The sequence below is a fragment of the Peromyscus maniculatus genome, chromosome 3 (assembly GCF_049852395.1).
Source record: "Peromyscus maniculatus bairdii isolate BWxNUB_F1_BW_parent chromosome 3, HU_Pman_BW_mat_3.1, whole genome shotgun sequence".
Classification (NCBI taxonomy): domain Eukaryota; kingdom Metazoa; phylum Chordata; class Mammalia; order Rodentia; family Cricetidae; genus Peromyscus; species Peromyscus maniculatus.
In genome coordinates this window covers 118,150,007-118,166,641 of record NC_134854.1, presented here as the reverse complement: position 1 = coordinate 118,166,641, position 16,635 = coordinate 118,150,007, and positions in this window count along the sequence as shown.

The window sequence follows — 16,635 nt, the reverse complement described above, 5'->3', positions numbered from 1 at the left end:
TACCCCCAATTCCTGATTTACCACTATCCTAGTCTAATGTAGGTGATGTGTGTGTGTGTGTGTGTGTGTGTGTGTGTGTGTGTGTGTGTGTGAGTTTGTGTATGTGCTAGAATGTGCAAGCACATGTGTGGAGATGAAAACACAGCCTCTTCAGGCACCTTCCACTTTTTGTTTGAAAGAGGGTCTCTCCTTGGCCTGAAATTGCACCCAGTAGGATAGGCTAACTGGCCAGTGAACTTCCAAGGATCTGTGTGTCTCTGCTTCCCATGTCCCCATCACTAGGATTATGCATGCCGCCATACTCAGCATTTTACATGAGATCTGGGGGTCAAACTTGGGTCCCTATGCTTGCCAGGCAACAACTTTAGCCACTGAGCTGTCTCCAAGATCCTCCATCCTAGTTCTGAACTTCGGTTAACACTTATCTTCCCCTGTCCCTCTCTGCATCTTTGACTCCTGTGAGCTACAAGGAAAGTTGAAAGTGGTTGACATGACCAGACACAATGAACTGGAAGGGCTGGGGGGCAGATTTTGTCAATGGCTTTGCTTTTATCTGGTTTACTTTTTCTTTCTTTGACACTATTTTTCTTTTCTTTCTTTCTTTTCTATGTGTTTTTTTCTGATTTCCTTTAGATAGAACAAGTCTTATTGCCACAGTCCCCAGGAGTCCTTGGACTATGCTCTAGTTTCATTTCTGTTGCTGTAACAAATACCCTGCACAAAAGCAACTTAGGGGAGCACAGGGGTTTATTTGGTTTACAATTCCAGGTTACAATCCATCCTTGCAAGGAAATCACAGAGGCTCAAGTTTTCAAACAACTGATCTCACCACATCCACGATCAAGAGCAGAAACGAATGCACCTATGCTTCCTGCTTACTCTCTTAGCATTCAGCTACTTTTCCCTACCCTTATATAGTCCAGAGACTCCTGCCTAGGGAATGGTGTCACTCACAGTGGGCTGGGTCAATTAACAGTCAAGACAACCCATCACCTCATACCCACAACCCAATCTGGGCTAGGAAATTCCTCAATTGAGACTCAGGTGATTCCAGACTGTGTCAGGTTGACAGCTGATGCTAACCAGCCCCCCCTGCTTAACCTGCTTATTTTACTCACGTCACTTTTCTTGCTTTTGTCTTGGAAAGGCAGACTGTGTAGATGCTGAAAGAGGACTGAAGCAGATGGCATGGCTGTGAGGGGGACTTAGTAAGGCATTGCCGTGGTTGCTCTGAAAGACAGAACCAAAGCCATGCGGAAGCTTGCAGAGGTGGGATTTACATGGCCTGTCCTAAGAACAAGGGGTCCCACAGTCCAGGGGAGGCAGATCATCCATGCGACAAAGCTGGGCAAAGAGGGAGGGCTTCGACGGTATCTTTATAAAGAGCAGGTGCAAAGGAGAAAGAACTCACTGAAACTTCCAGTAGTGGGAAGTATGGAGCTCTTTAAAGTGGGGCTTGGAGGTGACAAGATAAAAAGGGTCTTCTGAGTCCTTAAAAACCATTTGTAGGGAATGGAGAGATGGCTTAGAAGTTGTGAGTGCTTGCTGCTCTCACAGAAGACCAGAGTTCAGTTCGCTGAACCCATGTCAGGTCCTTTCTTAGCACCTATACCTTCAGTTCCAGAGGATCTAGCACCCTCCTCTGGCCTCCATAGATATCTACATGTGCGTGTGTACACACACACACACACACACACACACACACACACACACACACACGACCCTTTTTAAAAAAACATATCTTTAGGGGCTCTAGAGATGGCTCAGTGGTTAAGAGCACTGTTCTTCTAAAGGTTCTGAGTTCAATTCCCAGCACACACACGGTGGCTCACAACCATCTGTAATGAGATCTTGTGGCCTGCAAGCATATATACAGGCAAAACACTGTATGCATAATAAATATGTAAAAACAAAAAACAAAAAAACCCTTATATTTATTTTTTCTGTTTTTAAAACAGGATCTCATATATGCCAGATTGGCCTGAGACTCACTATGTAGATTTTTTAAAGAGAAATTTAAAAGTCTTTAACTTATAGTTCTTAACACATGGGGGCTGGAGAGATGGCTCAGTGGTTAGGAACACTGTCTGCTTGTCCACAAGACCAAGATTCGATTCCCAACACCCACACAACAGATAACAACTGTCTGTAACCCCGGTTCCAGCAGATCTGACACCCTCACACAGACATACATGCAGGGAAAACATCAATGCACATAATATAAAAATAAGTCATTAAAAACAATACACACCCTTTTATTTTGCTTTGCTTTAGCTTGTTTGTTTTTGAGGCAAGGTCTCATGTATCCCAGGCTGACCTCAAACTTGCTGTGTAACTGAAATAGCCTGTAACTCCTAAATCTCCTGCTTCTGTACTCCAAGAGCTAGGATGACCAGTGTATCTCACCATACCTGGTGTCACAGTCAAATTCAGTTGTCAACTTGAGAAAACCTAGAGTCACCTGGGAAGAGGGAACCACAACTGAAGAATTGCCCAGATCTGACTGGCCTGTGGCCATGTCTGTGAGGCATTTTCTTAATTGGTAATTGATGTAGGAAGGTCCAGCTCATTGTGAACAGTACCATCCCTAGGCAATTGGGCCTGAGCTATATAAGAATTATAACTGAGCAACCAAGAGAGTGAGCCAATAAACAGTGGTCCTCCATGGCTTCTGCTACGGTTCATGTTTGAGTTCCTGCCCTGGCTTCACTAAATGAACTATGATCTGGAAATGTAAGGTAAATCAACCCCATTCTCCAGCAAGTTGCTTTTGGTCATGGTGTTTATCACAGTCACAGAAAGCAAACTAAGACGCTTGGCTTCACACATACTTTTTAAAACCAAATTTAAGTCATCTGTGAAATCTTTGGCTTGTCTTTAAAGTTTGATAGGTCATCTGTTAGGTTTTAGTTTAAGTTTGAGTTATCGTACTTGATAAAAGTGCAAAAGAAAACAGTATCTATTCTCACCGAAGCATTATTTTTTACATTTGAAAGAAACAACTAAGACACCAGCTAAATGTGATTGTGCATGGCTGAAGCCCTGCACTTGGGAACAGAAAGCAAGAAAACAGCTGGTCTGAGGCCAGCTTGCTGTACACACTGAAACTCCGTTTCAAGCAAGCAAACAAACAAATCTCAAACTATTCAAAATCTCACTAAACATGAAAAAATATTCTTGACTTCATAAATATCCATTGAGCTTGTACAGCATGCCAAACACTGCTCTCTATGCAGTGGGACTCTAGTAACAGACAAAGCAGACACCAATATTTATGCTCAGTGAGTTTACTCGGGAGAATTTATATTCTGGTGCAGATGTTACACATTTTTCATTGTATGGTCCTTGTCATGGTGACTCATCCCTACCTGATAAACAGCCATAGACACAGGAACAAATAGTCATGACGGAATTCCAATAAAACTTTATTTACAAAGACCACACTGATGTGTGTGTGTGTTTGTGTGTGTGTGTGTGTGTGTGTGTGTGTTGTGTGTGTGTTGTGTGTGTGTTGTGTGTGTGTATGTGTGTGTGTGTGTTGTGTGTGTGTGTGTGTGTGTGTGTGTGTGTGTGTGTGTGTTTGTAGTTAGACAGGTGTAGTGGGTAGCCATTCCAGCTTGGATCTGGAAGTTCCAACCCCCATTGCGACTCTGGCAACTGTCACGCCTACGAGGCGGGGCAAGGGGAGGCGCCTGGAGACCCGAGAGCAGGATGGGCCAGCGCTCTCTGTGTGTGCTCTCTCTGTGCCGGGACGCTGAACAGTGAAGGTGGACTGTGCAGAGCTCCAGAGAACACCGCTGGACTGCGATACACCTTCCCCAGACCCTGCGACCTACCTTTCACTTAATTTGTGAGTTACACCATTAAATAAATATCCTTTTAACTACGTGGAGTGGCCAAAATAATTTCTCCAATAGACAGGGGCTGGAGTGTATCTTGGTTGTGGGGTAAATGCTTAACACACATGAAGTCTAGATTCAGTTCCCCAAGTACAAGGTAGGAAAATAAATAAATGGGTACATGGTAAATTGATGGTTTCTTGAACTGTTAACAGTGACTAACTACTTTCAGAGAGCTAAAAATCTTACCAATGTATAGGTTACCATTTAAGGTTAATTTTATGTGCTTTGGTGCCACTCAAAGTTCTAATGTATTTTTCATTAGTCATTCACTAGCTATATCATGCTACAATTAATGTCTTCAAATGAATATCTTTTGGTGTGTGTGTGTGTGTGTGTGTGTGTGTGTGTGTGCGCGCGCGCGTGCGCGCGCGCGCGCGCACATGTCTAAGGAGGTGCATTTGCCTATGCCTGTGCAAGTGGAAGCCAGAGGTGGACATTAGGTATTCTCTATTGTTCTCCCACTTGTTTGTTTAGACGCACCTTCTCACTAACCCTCAACCTTGACATTTCAGCTGGACTAGCTAGCCAGCAAGCCTCCAGATCTGCCTATAGCCATCCTGTCCAGCACTGGGGTTCAGACATGAGCTGTGGCACCTGGCTCTTATGTGGGTGCTGAGGATCTGAACTTCTGCTTGCACAGCAAACACTTTATATCATGTTTGAGTTATTCCCTCAGCTCCTCAATGAATTTCATCTACTTTGAATTTAAATATATTTTTTAAAACTTCTTAGAAATGAAATTATTGGACTGGAAGATTTAAAATTTCCAAGGCCCCCCCCCACACACACACACACACAATCTGTAGCTGAAAGTTTTTCTGTGTCCCGCCTGGCCCGTGGTTGGGACAAATCTCACACCTATAGTCCCGCAGCCTTTATAAAATAATCACACAAAGGCTTAATATTATTCATGACTGCTTGGCCCTTAGCTCAGGCTTATTACTGACTAGCTAGCTCTTACACTTAAATCAACCCATAATTCTTATTTATATTTAGTCACATGGTTGGTATCTTTACTCAGTTCTTCTTTGTCATCTTGCTTCCTCTGTGTCTGGCTGGTGACTCCTGACTCTGTCCTTCCACTTCCCAGAATTCTCCTTGTCTGCTTGCCCACCTATGCTTTCTTCCTGGCTACTGGCAAATCAGTGTGTTATTTATCAACCAATCAGAGCAACACATATTCACAGCACACAGAATGCCATCCCACAGCACTTCTCCTTTTCTGTCTAATCAAAAAGGAAGGTTTTAACTTTAACATAGTAAAATTACACATAACAAAACAGTTATCAAACAAGAATTATAGTAACAATATTGAGTCTCTTTATATTTGGCAAAATTAAAGAAAATATTCTATCATCTATCCTATATTTGTGAGTCTAAAGTTTCATATCTAACTTATCTTTTATCATAACCAGGGGAAATTACAACTATCTAGTCTTCAACTACATCAAAGACCCCAGAAGGATATAATATTACCTAAGTAAACAGGAAATGCATTATAAGCAACTTCCAAAAATCTAGAATGACAGAGACAGCTGCCTGCCTGGACAGTCATTCAAAGTTTGGGGCTCTGTTATTGTGTGTTTAGAAACCCTTCTTAAACTTTTTTAGGCTTTCTGGAAATTCAAGAGCCCCATGTTGTTACGCCAAATGTGGTTGGAAGTTTTCCAACCCACAGCCGTGCAGAAAGGTGGCCAGCATTCTGTAGTCTGCCACAACTCCCTTTACTCTGATTTCCACTGGCTTTCCCTGTCTAGCCTTAGGAGCTTCACTGTTCTGGAAACTGTCTATGCAACAACAACAGAAACAGAACAAACAAACAAAAAGACCAGCTCTCACCTTTGTTGCTGCTGTGTTTGGGTTTGTTTGTTTGCTTTGTATTTTTGTTTTTGTTTCTGTTGAGACAGGGTCTCCCTACATATCCCTCATGTCCTGGAACTCATTACAGAGACAAGGCTGGCCTTGAACTCACAAAGATCTGCCTGCCTCTTCCTCTTGAGTGCTGGAACTAAAGGTATGCAAGACCGTGCCCAGAACAGCTCTCATCTTAAAAAGAATAAGAGATCATTTATTCTAGAGCCATTTCGAGTGACCATGGCCCAGAAACACAGACTTAGGTTACCCAAATTCCATGTTACAACATGGAAGCTGTAGCTGGGGTTTTCCTGTGTCCCACCTGGCCTGAGGTCAGGACAAATCTCTCTCACCCACCAGTCCTGTAGCTGCTTAGACCCAAGTAAACACACAGAGGCTTATATTAATTAAAACTGTATGGCCTAATGGCTCAGGCTTCTTGCTATATAGTTCTTATATCTTAAATTAACCCATTTCTATTAATCTATAAGTTTCCATGTGGCTTGTCACTTGTGGCTTACTGGTACTTTGACATCTTGCTTCCTCTGTGTCTGGCTGGTGACTCTTGACCCTGCCTTTCTGTTCCTAGAATTCTCCTCTCTGCTTGTCCCACCTATACTATACTATACTTCCTGTCTGGCTACTAGCCAATCAGCGTTTTATTTATCAACCAAATCAGAGCAATACATTTACAGCATACAAAGTGATATCCACAGCAGGAAGCAGTTTCATGAAGTTTTACAGTTTTACATAACAAAGGAAGTCATAAATCAAGGTGAGTTTAAAATATATTAATGGGTACGTAAGAGAGGTAGGTATAGCAAGATGGGGGAACTTTTCTGTAGTCTTCTGATGCTATCTGATAACATTCTTAGCTTTTGAGTTGTTGGAAGCTAGTGGTCTGCTAAGTTAACAGATTTCAAAAAGGTTTCATATATTAGTTGCAGTACATTAGTTCTAACATAGATATGAATAAGGAATTGTGGTGATATTGTGGTCCCCAATATATTGTGCACCCTAATAAACTTATCTGGGGTCAGAGAATAGAACAGTCACTAGATATAGAGGCCAGAAAATGGTGGCGCACACACACCTTTAATCCTAGCATTCTGGAGACAGAGATCCATCTGGATCTTCATGAGTTCAAAGCCACACTGGAAACAGCCAGGCATGGAGACACATGCCTTTAATCCCAGGAAGTAATGGCAGGAAGCAGAAAGGTATATAAGACATGAGGACCAGGAACTAGAGCCTGGTTAAGCTTTTAGGCTTTTTAGCAGCAGTTCATCTGGGATCCATTCAGATGAGGACACAGAGGCTTCCAGTTTGAGGAAATGAGATCAGCTGAGGAATTGGTGAGGTGAGGTTAGCTGTGGCTGGTTCTGTTTCTCTGATCTTTCAGTGTTTACCCCAATACCTGGCTCTGAGTTTGTTTTTATTAATAAGACCTTTTAAGATTCATGTTACAAGGAATGGCTAGTCAGGAAGCTAATGCTATCCCCAAAACTGCAAAATTCCTACTTTTCCACACCATTTCAGTTTTAACCAGTCAGTCAGTCTTTGCAGTTGCAGCTTCGTTTTAGGTTTCTTTCTTTCTTTCTTTCCTTCTTTCTTTCTTTCTTTCTTTCTCTCTCTCTTTCTTTCTTTCTTTCTCTCTTTCTTTCTTTCTTCAGTTCCCTCTTTTGACCAAGGATCACATTTTGTGCATGTAAGGGTCACATTTTATTAATTAAATATTATAAGGTGGCTATGAAGCTCATTGTTAGGATCTGATGTTGAAGAGTAGCCAGGACAATAGTCTTTCAGAGAAAGGCTGGTAAAAACTTTCTGCCAAGTGGTGGTGGTAGTAGCCACACATGCCTTTACTCCCAGTACTCAGGAGGCAGAGGTATCGAAGGATAATCTTTTTGTACACTGTGAGGATGTGTCTCTGCTAAGGCACCTTCTGATAGGTTTAATAAAGAGCTAAACAGCCAATAGCGAGGAAGAAGGGGATAGGTGGGGCTTCAGGGGAGAGAAAGGAACTGGTGGAGGAAGAATCTGAGATCTGAGAGTTGGGGGATTTACCAGTGGAGGAGGGGAGAGTTGGATGTACAGTAGGTAACAAGCCACATGGCAGAACATAGATTAATATAAATGGGTGAATTTAAGTTTTACATAGTAACAAGCCTAAGTTAAAGCCAAGCTTTCATACTTAATAAGAAGTCTCCATGTCATTATTTGAGAGCTGGTGGTCCAGAGAATGACCAGCTATACAGAAGCAGGCAGATCTCTGTGATTCCGAGTCCAGCTTGATCTACAGAGTGAGTTCCAGGATGGCCAAAGCTACACAGAGAAACCATGTCTCAAAAAAACAAAGAAAGAAAGAGAGAGAGAGAGAGAGAGAGAGAGAGAGAGAGAGAGAGAGAGAGAGAGAGAGATCCCTGGATCATTGAAAAACTATGAGCCATTATGATCTGAATGTAACTTTTCTTCATTACCTGGTTTGTATCTGACATAACATTTACAAGTGGCATATAAATAGATCACTATACTTAATATTAAGTAATCAAGAACACAGTTTGGCCTAATGAAGTGAAGGTACTGAATAAAAGAAACATGTATTTGAAATAATCAAAATTTACATATTTTAACTAGATTTACTATGTTTCCCCTGTTTTTACAGTTATTCATATTCCATGAACTATCTTACTTATATTTAGATGGTTAAAAGACTTAGGAAGAGGTCACTGTAGTATTGCCCTTTTTTATTAGTGAACTAAAAACACTGTTCAATTAATATTTTAATATCAGCTAATCATACTATAGGACATTTTAGGTATTAACTAAATCAAGAAACATTTAAGGTATTGTCTTATAGTTTCTATTGCTGTGAAGAGACACCATGACCACGGCAACTCCTATAAAGGAAAACATTTAATTGGGGCTGGCTTACAGTTTCACAGGTTTAGTTCATTATTATCATGGCAGGATATGCTGGTGTGCAGGCAGTCATGGAGCTGGAGAAGGAGCTAAGATTCTACATCTTGATCCACAGGCAATAGGAAGTGAACTATCCCAAATTGTGCATAGTTTGAGCACATATGAGACCTCATAGCTGCCCCCACAGTGACACACTTCCTTCAACAAGTCCACACCTCCTAATAGTGCCATTCGATATAGGCCAAGCATTCAAACACATGAGTCCATGGGGGCCATTCCTATTCAAACGACTACAGGTATAAAACATCATGAATGTTATTAGAGATTGATATATTTTGTATACTTTGATAAGAGTCAATCCAATTTGTTTTTGTTTTGTTTAATTTAGATTACATTAGCAGGCCTAATAGTTTTAAAAGGTAATTCAGCTAAAGGACAATTTGCTTTTTGTACTTCAGACTTATATTGATTGTCAAGTTGTGCAAATTGTAATTTAAACATTTATACTGCCACATGATTGTAAATTTCAGTTGTCTTAAGTGGGAGTGGTGAAAAGCTGTTTATGCTGGATTTGGGTCAAAATGCCTTGATTATTTGCAAAATAAATAAATAAAAATAATAATGAGAAGAAAGGGCTGCATAATTAGATACTGCAAGACTCAGATCTTGTTTGGAAATTCCTCAGATCCCTTCAGATGAACCCCCATGTCCCTTTGTTTTCAGTTTCTCAGAACAAATGAAATGAAATATAGCAGAATGTCAACCCGTATAAAAATAAAGTGTAGCCAAATATTGTCATGTTAAAAAAAAATGAGTCAATCCAAATCTTTGGGTATCTCTGGCTAGAATACGTAGAGGTGAAGTTTAATTGTAAAATTAGACTTTTTTAATTCAAATTATACTGAATTGGCCAGCATTTTGTAGTCAGCTATACTCAGCATCTTCCTTTTCTCTAGGTCCTGCTAGTGTTTCCTCCTCTAGCCTTGTGGGGCGGGGGCATCACTACTACTCTGGAAATTTATCCTAATATTGATCTGACGTGATCACAACCGTTTGAGGGAAATTTTAGGAAAGGGAAAATTACAGAGGTTGTGTGGCTTGGCGACAACTTCCCCAAGCAGGTTCTTGGTGATGGCAGCTACACTCTCCTTAGCCTCTGGCCACCCAGTTGACCTCCGATCTCACTGTTCTGCCTACAACAGCATCCAGTGTTTCCCTAGTGTTTCAGCCCACTGTTGCAGAGACGAGCTGAAGGAGCCAGGACGATGCCTTGCTTTCTTTGGAGGAGCAAGTACATCTTCAGAGGCTGGTCCACCTCTTGGATTTGGCTATCAGTAGACTTCTATTACAATCCCATTTGCTTTGCTGGCAGCTCAACAAAGCTCAGTGTCAGAGGAGGAAGAGTTATCTACACGTCTATCCACTTCTGCTGTAATTCTAGTCTATTTAAAAAAACATATATAGCTTCTGATGCCCGTGTACAGCTGCTTCTAATCTTTTTATATCTACCAAACAAAAAGCAACGAAATAAGCACTTTCTGCCCTATCTGAGTCTCATTATGTCTCCATTGAGAATGTCCTGGGTCAGCTATTTTATGGCTTCGTGGTGGGTCCCGGACTGTGGGGATGTTCAGAGCATCCATGCTGTGCTGGAAACAACACAGAAGGCATCCAATTCAGTAATTAAGGCAAATAGGCAGAAGCATAGTTTGGGGCTACAATTTTGAAAGCTTTTCTTGTTTTGTTTTTTGGTCATTTGGTTTTGGCATTTTTGTTTGCTTGCTTGTTTGAAGCAGCATGTAACAGACTTAAGCAACTCTCCTCACAACGCTAACATGAGCTGACTTAATGGGTTTAGATGAGAGGCAATATAGTTCACACAGAGCCCGTACTCCTTCTGCCCACGCTGCTACGTGTTTGGGAGGACAATTCCAGCCTGGGGTACCTGCAGTGCTCTGCCCCTTGGTTTTATCTAGGTACAAGGGTATAACGGCCCCATACAAGAGGCAGGATTCCTGTACATCCAACAACAACTCTTCCACTACTGAGCCCCGCGGTGGAGCAATTGTGGAGTGTATTCTAATAATCCAATAAACCCCACTAACCGACAATGGCTTACCCATGCCACCTTAGGTGCTTCCCACCTTTCTTAGGTAGGTTTCCATTTCCTTACCAGCTACTGGGGATTGGCTTCCTGAGCTCTCAGTATTCCAAACCTTGTCTTACCACAGAAACCTGATGAAGAAAACAATGGGACAGTGTAGAATTGTTTGTCCAAGTTAGACAGCTCCAGGCTTCCCCTGGCTGACAAGATAGTCACTAGCGATAAATGGCTGTTCAACATCTAGTGAAAGCCATGCCTAATAGGATAGCCTACAATCTCAGTTACTTGGGAGCCTGAGGCAGGAAGATTCCAAGCTCAAGTCCTGCTTGGGCAATTTAGTAAGACTCCCATTTCAAAATAAGAGTCGAAGGCTGACTGGGGATACAGGTCAGCGGTAGAGCATTTGCCTAGCATGCTTGAGGACTTAGGTGCAGTCTCCAGTTCCAGGGACAGGGCCTTAGGGGGACAGGAAATTTAGTGAAAACTAAACATTCATTTGCCCAATTGCTCTAGCTACATTTCAAGTGCTCAATGCCTACATGTGTCTATTAACTTCAATGGAAGAGTGTTAAGACTGGCCCATAAACAAACATCTAATTTCAAACTTAGTTTGACTATCTGTATACTAGGGCATTTAGAATACATGTATGTTGAGTAATGTAAAGACATAGACAGAGACAGAGATCTAATAGTGAAGAAAATACACCCTTTTGTTACTGCTGATAAAATCCTAAAGGTAGAAGCATACAAAAAGCAAAGGTAGCCAGTGTCACCTGCAATGACCAAAGGTCAGCCTTGCCCTCAAGGCTCCCTTTCCCTGAAGGGGCTGATTGAAACACAAAGGACAAGAGATCCTCAGCCCTGCGAGGATCAGGGGAAGGACAAAGTAGAGACTTCGCTTTGAGCCTTCCTCTTATCAAATATAACTGGAGTTTAGAGGGCCTGGGTAAGTTAGGGAGGATAGCAGAGGCATGATAAGTATGCAAAGAGAAAGGAGAACCAGGTGCTGCTGCCATTTTCTTCTATCCACATGGATGTCCCATTTCTATGACCCACCACCCACATCAAAAAAGGAAGGGAAAAGTTGCTTTATAAAATTCAAATTCCTCGGGCTTCAAACAGACCCACGCAATCAGAAGCTTTGGAGAGTGGTCCAAAATGATGATGCATAGCTATGTCTAAGAGTCACTGCTGAGGAGTCTTATCAGGAGACACATAGGATTCTGTTGTGGCTTCTGTGGCCCTGTGACCTGCTAGTGCTCTGGTGAGATTCATGGAGAAGACTGCAGGATGACACAGAAGGCAGGAAAATCTGAGATCTCCATGACAATAGGCATCCAGTAGCCTGCTGGAGGACTTGGTACCATGTAGGAGAAGATCAGAGATGTTCCTGCTAACAGCCAGCCCTCAAAAGCTTGGCCTCTCTGTCAGGCACCAGCTAAACACACACACACACACACACACACACACACACACACACACACACACACACACCTGAATGAGCCCAGCTGAGCCCAGCATAGATTACTGACCACCTATGTTATAAGCTAAAATGTTGAGGGGTGGCTGATGATCCCAAGATATATAGCTAATGCATCCATTATTGGCGGGATGCCCAGATTTAATGACCTGTTGATTGCAAGTTGACTGGTGACAGTGGCTGCCCTATAAACCCTGATTTCATTTTCCTCTAAAGTTGCATTTACTGTTACATGCTGATTAGAAATTCATGTCCATCACTGCTGTTTAAACTCACATGGTTCCCATGGTACCCCACACCACAGGAGAAATGGGTTTCTACCATTAGAACTGGGGCCAAATTGAAAGCAAGAAAATTAGCCTTTAATCTAAAAGTCAAAGGCTTCAGTGAAACCTGAAGAGGTGGGCTCCTACCACTAAGGTTTCATCTTTCTTCTCTGGAAGAGAGGCTGACCTCCACCAGCAGCAGGTGGGACACAGTGGTCTGTCTTAGGACAAGCCCTACATGGAGCTCCCCGGTGTCTCTCAGTGTACTCGCTCTCCATCTCCTTGTGTCTGAGAATTACAGGTCATAATGGTATGCCCCTATGACTAGAATAAAAAGAGTTGTTCAGATTTTACTGTCCTGAGGTCAGGGGAGGCAGAACACCTGAGTTCAGGGCAGTCATAGCTCTTAAATGTGGAATGAGTCTCTCCAAACTGAGCTATGTAGGAAGATCAAAATAGAGAGTGAGGGGCTGGAGAGATGGCTCAGAGGTTAAGAGCACTGACTGCTCTTCCAGAGGTCCTGAGTTCAATTCCCAGCAACCACATGGTGGCTCACAACCATCCATAATGAGATCTGGTGCCCTCTTCTGGCCTGCAGTCATATATGCTGTATACAAAATAAATAAATAAATAAAAAGAAAGAAGCATTAAAAAAAATAGAGAGTGAATTTGCAAAATATAGTCTCCAAATACATATAAATATATATATTCTACTAATAATTTTATATTGACTATATAATATGATCATTCTTGAGTTATAGTTTTTTTCTTACAATAACCAATTTCTCTGTTTATCTTAGTTTTTCGGTATGTCATGACTAAATAATTTGCTAAAAATCATGGCTAGTTAACAACACCCTGGATTCAACCCCAGCACCCAAACCTTCCAGCTGTGTGGGGTAAAGAGAGGCCACCTCAGTGGTACAGTCCATCCACTGCATCTACCGCTGAAGGGTGTGGCATCCATCTGAAGTTGGATGCTTCTTTAATTCTTATTTTAGCTTTAATCAACATTGAAGGTGCTGAGTTCAGAAGGCTCCAACTATAGTGGGAATGAATGTACGCCTTGCTTCTGAAGGGAGCTCCTTCCCCACATTCCATCAGGTGCCACTTACCTCTTTCTGTCCCTGTCCCCACACAGCCCTTTGTGAAAACATTCCACGACAAATTCCACCATCTTCTTCACTGATCTCTATGGCCCCTGACAGGACACCACCACCCTGGCCTGCCTCATCCCCCACATCCAGACTTTGCTATCCTTGTCCTCAGCTGTATCTCCTGTAAGGAAATGATGCTCCATGGTGCTTTTTCCTTACTTTGTAACTTGAGTTCTCTCCAGGACATAATAAGGATTTCTCTTGAGCTCAGGGCGGTTTGAAAGCAGGAGGGGACACTTTTAGGTATAGATCCCTTCTATGCACCTTCTTATTTAAATAAACTGCTGGTTAATGCCATCAAAATTGATTTCCTTTTCCTCCCTCTTTCAAAGCCAGGGGTCAAAGCTAGAGTCCCATTCATTCTAAGTGAATGATCTACCACTGAGCGACACCCTCTACCACCCCAAAATTAATCATTTTAATATACTGTTTAAGAGGCAGAATGGCCACAAAGGAGGCTTTTTTGTGTGTCGTTGGCAAATGACACAAGTGAAGCCTTGGTTAAAGTGGATGTCACAAACCGCAACAGCGACATTGCCTGCCTGTGAATTCAAGAACTCTGCTACCCATTAACAAAGCAATAACCAGATGAAGCTCATGAACGCCCTTCCTTTCTTCATTGTCACAGTAATCTTCATCCCTGACAGGCAGCAGCATGGACGCAGATATGTAATTCCTGAAAATTAGGGCTGTTTCTTTAAAAAATTGTATTCAGCTCTGCGGGTTATAATGAGTTTGTATTTGTCAAATGGCTTTTATGCTTAAATAAAAAGGTAATGATAAACAACCACAGCCACTGCTGGGTGCAGTAACCCTTTGCAATGCTTCATGACATGTGTCTTTAGCAAAGTGGGGCCCCTGGAGTAATCAGTGTGAATATGAAAATGAGCACATTATTTCACTGTTAGCATAGGCGGCTGAGATGAAAGGGAAGGCCGTGGGCCTACTGGTGTTTTTATTTTCCTTCTTGGAACGGCTAAGTGAATAAGAAAGTGTAGGCAGGCTGTTCTAACTGCAAAATTGTCGGCGGGGTTTTGGAACTTAATATTTCAGAAGTGAGCAAAGTTTATGAGAAGTACTCCAGTGTGAACTCCCAGCTCTGGGAAGCTGTCTCCATAACACTAATGGAGAAACTAAGGCTCGCGAATGTTAAAAACTAAAGAGACACACAAAGACGGCTTCTTAGTCGAGGAAGGAAGCCTGGTAAACATCAGCCTCTGGGACCTGAAGCACATGACAGAGATTCATCAGCCAACAGTCCCTAATCCCTTCCACAAAGAATGGACTCACTCATGGTCACAGAGGCTTTGAGTCACAGTAAAGATGTTAATGGCTTGCCTGATGCATATGTCTATGCTTCAGTCTGAACTCACCCAAAAGAGGTCCCCTTTTGTTCTCCTTTATATAGCCCTTATCCTGGTAGAGAACCATGAAGGCTCATATATAACATACTTTAGACTAGCTGTAGAATGGTACTGTAGTTTAAGCTTCCATTCCTTGGTCAAACTTTCCCATCACTCAGTTCATTTTGAGGTGTGGGAGAGGTCAGAGCTACTGGGTTACAAGGTTATGAGAAGAGGCTTGCCTGTATGAATGGCGCTCTCTCTCTCTCTCTCTCTCTCTCTCTCTCTCTCTCAGATTGCTAATTAAAGTTAAAAGAGTAAATGGACATTTTCCCCTTTTGGATTTGGTGCTCAAGGAAACGTCATACCACACGGGAGACCAAATCTACGCCCTCAAGGATAAACCTGCATATGTTAAATAAATGGGGGGGCGTTGAGAACAGTTTGGATATGACAAAACAGAAGTCAAGGATATTGCTAACCTGAGACAGCGGGAGGGAGGTTCAGAGCATAGCTAACTAGGAGTGCTGAAAAGGCAACACTCTACCCCCTTAGGACTGACCCACAGTCCCTAGCATCAAGCCCAGTGATTGAGCCAAAGAACACCATTTGGCCTGCCTCCCATCCAGAGACTGTGCTGTCACTCACAACTTGATATTTGGACTTTGGGGGCATTGCCACTGGCCCCAGACTCCAAACCCTGTTCCCTTGTCCTAAGGGACTGACAGGAGCCCCAGGGCCCACGGAAGGACTGATCTCGAAATCATGGTAGAGGGACATTGGGACACTGTGGGGATAGCTAGTTTTCATGGTGTCCTGGCACTTTCCCTAGAATCACAGATGGGGTCTGAGGTGAGTATGGATCTCTAAGGGATCTCTAAGGGTATAGGACACCATCCTGGCAGGCCTAGAAGAAGGTAAAAGGATAGACGAAGGAAGGAAGAGAGGTGAAGTGGTCATGTAGAAAGCCTGGGGAAGAAGCAGTGATGTTCAGGGGACTTGGTGGCTGGAGAGGCTGTAGATCCCATGCTGTCACGTGGGCCCCAGTATCTTTGTGATGACTCTCAGAGCTACTCTCCTGTGTGCATACTGCCATCTCAAACTGTTTGTGTGGCTGGGGTCATCTTGTGTCTGTCACCCTTTTTAGCTGGTACAACTGCTTGGCCCACAGTTGGAGAATGGCTATCAAGGTGTCCAGTAGCACGTTTCTAAAACTTGTTGGAGGGGTATAACTTCACTTACCACTGGGATGTAGGGGACTGGTCATAGTACCTTGTGTATCTTGCTGCTGAGGTGCCTGCCATCTGCCTGGGTAAACTGGTACACAGACAGTGTAGTGTGGTGGGCTTTTTTTGTAGCTGGTATTTTCTCCAGTCCTGCCTGGCCCACAGTCAGGATAAATCTCTCTCACCCGCTAGTCCCACAGTCACTTAGACCCAACTGAGTAAACACACAGAGACTCATATATTTTTTTAATTGTATGGCCGTGGCAGGCTTCTTGCTAACTGTTCTTATATCTTAAATCAACCCATTTCTATTAATCTATAAGTTGCCACATGGCTCGTGGCTTACCAGTATCTTAACATCTTCTCATGGTGGCGGCTGGC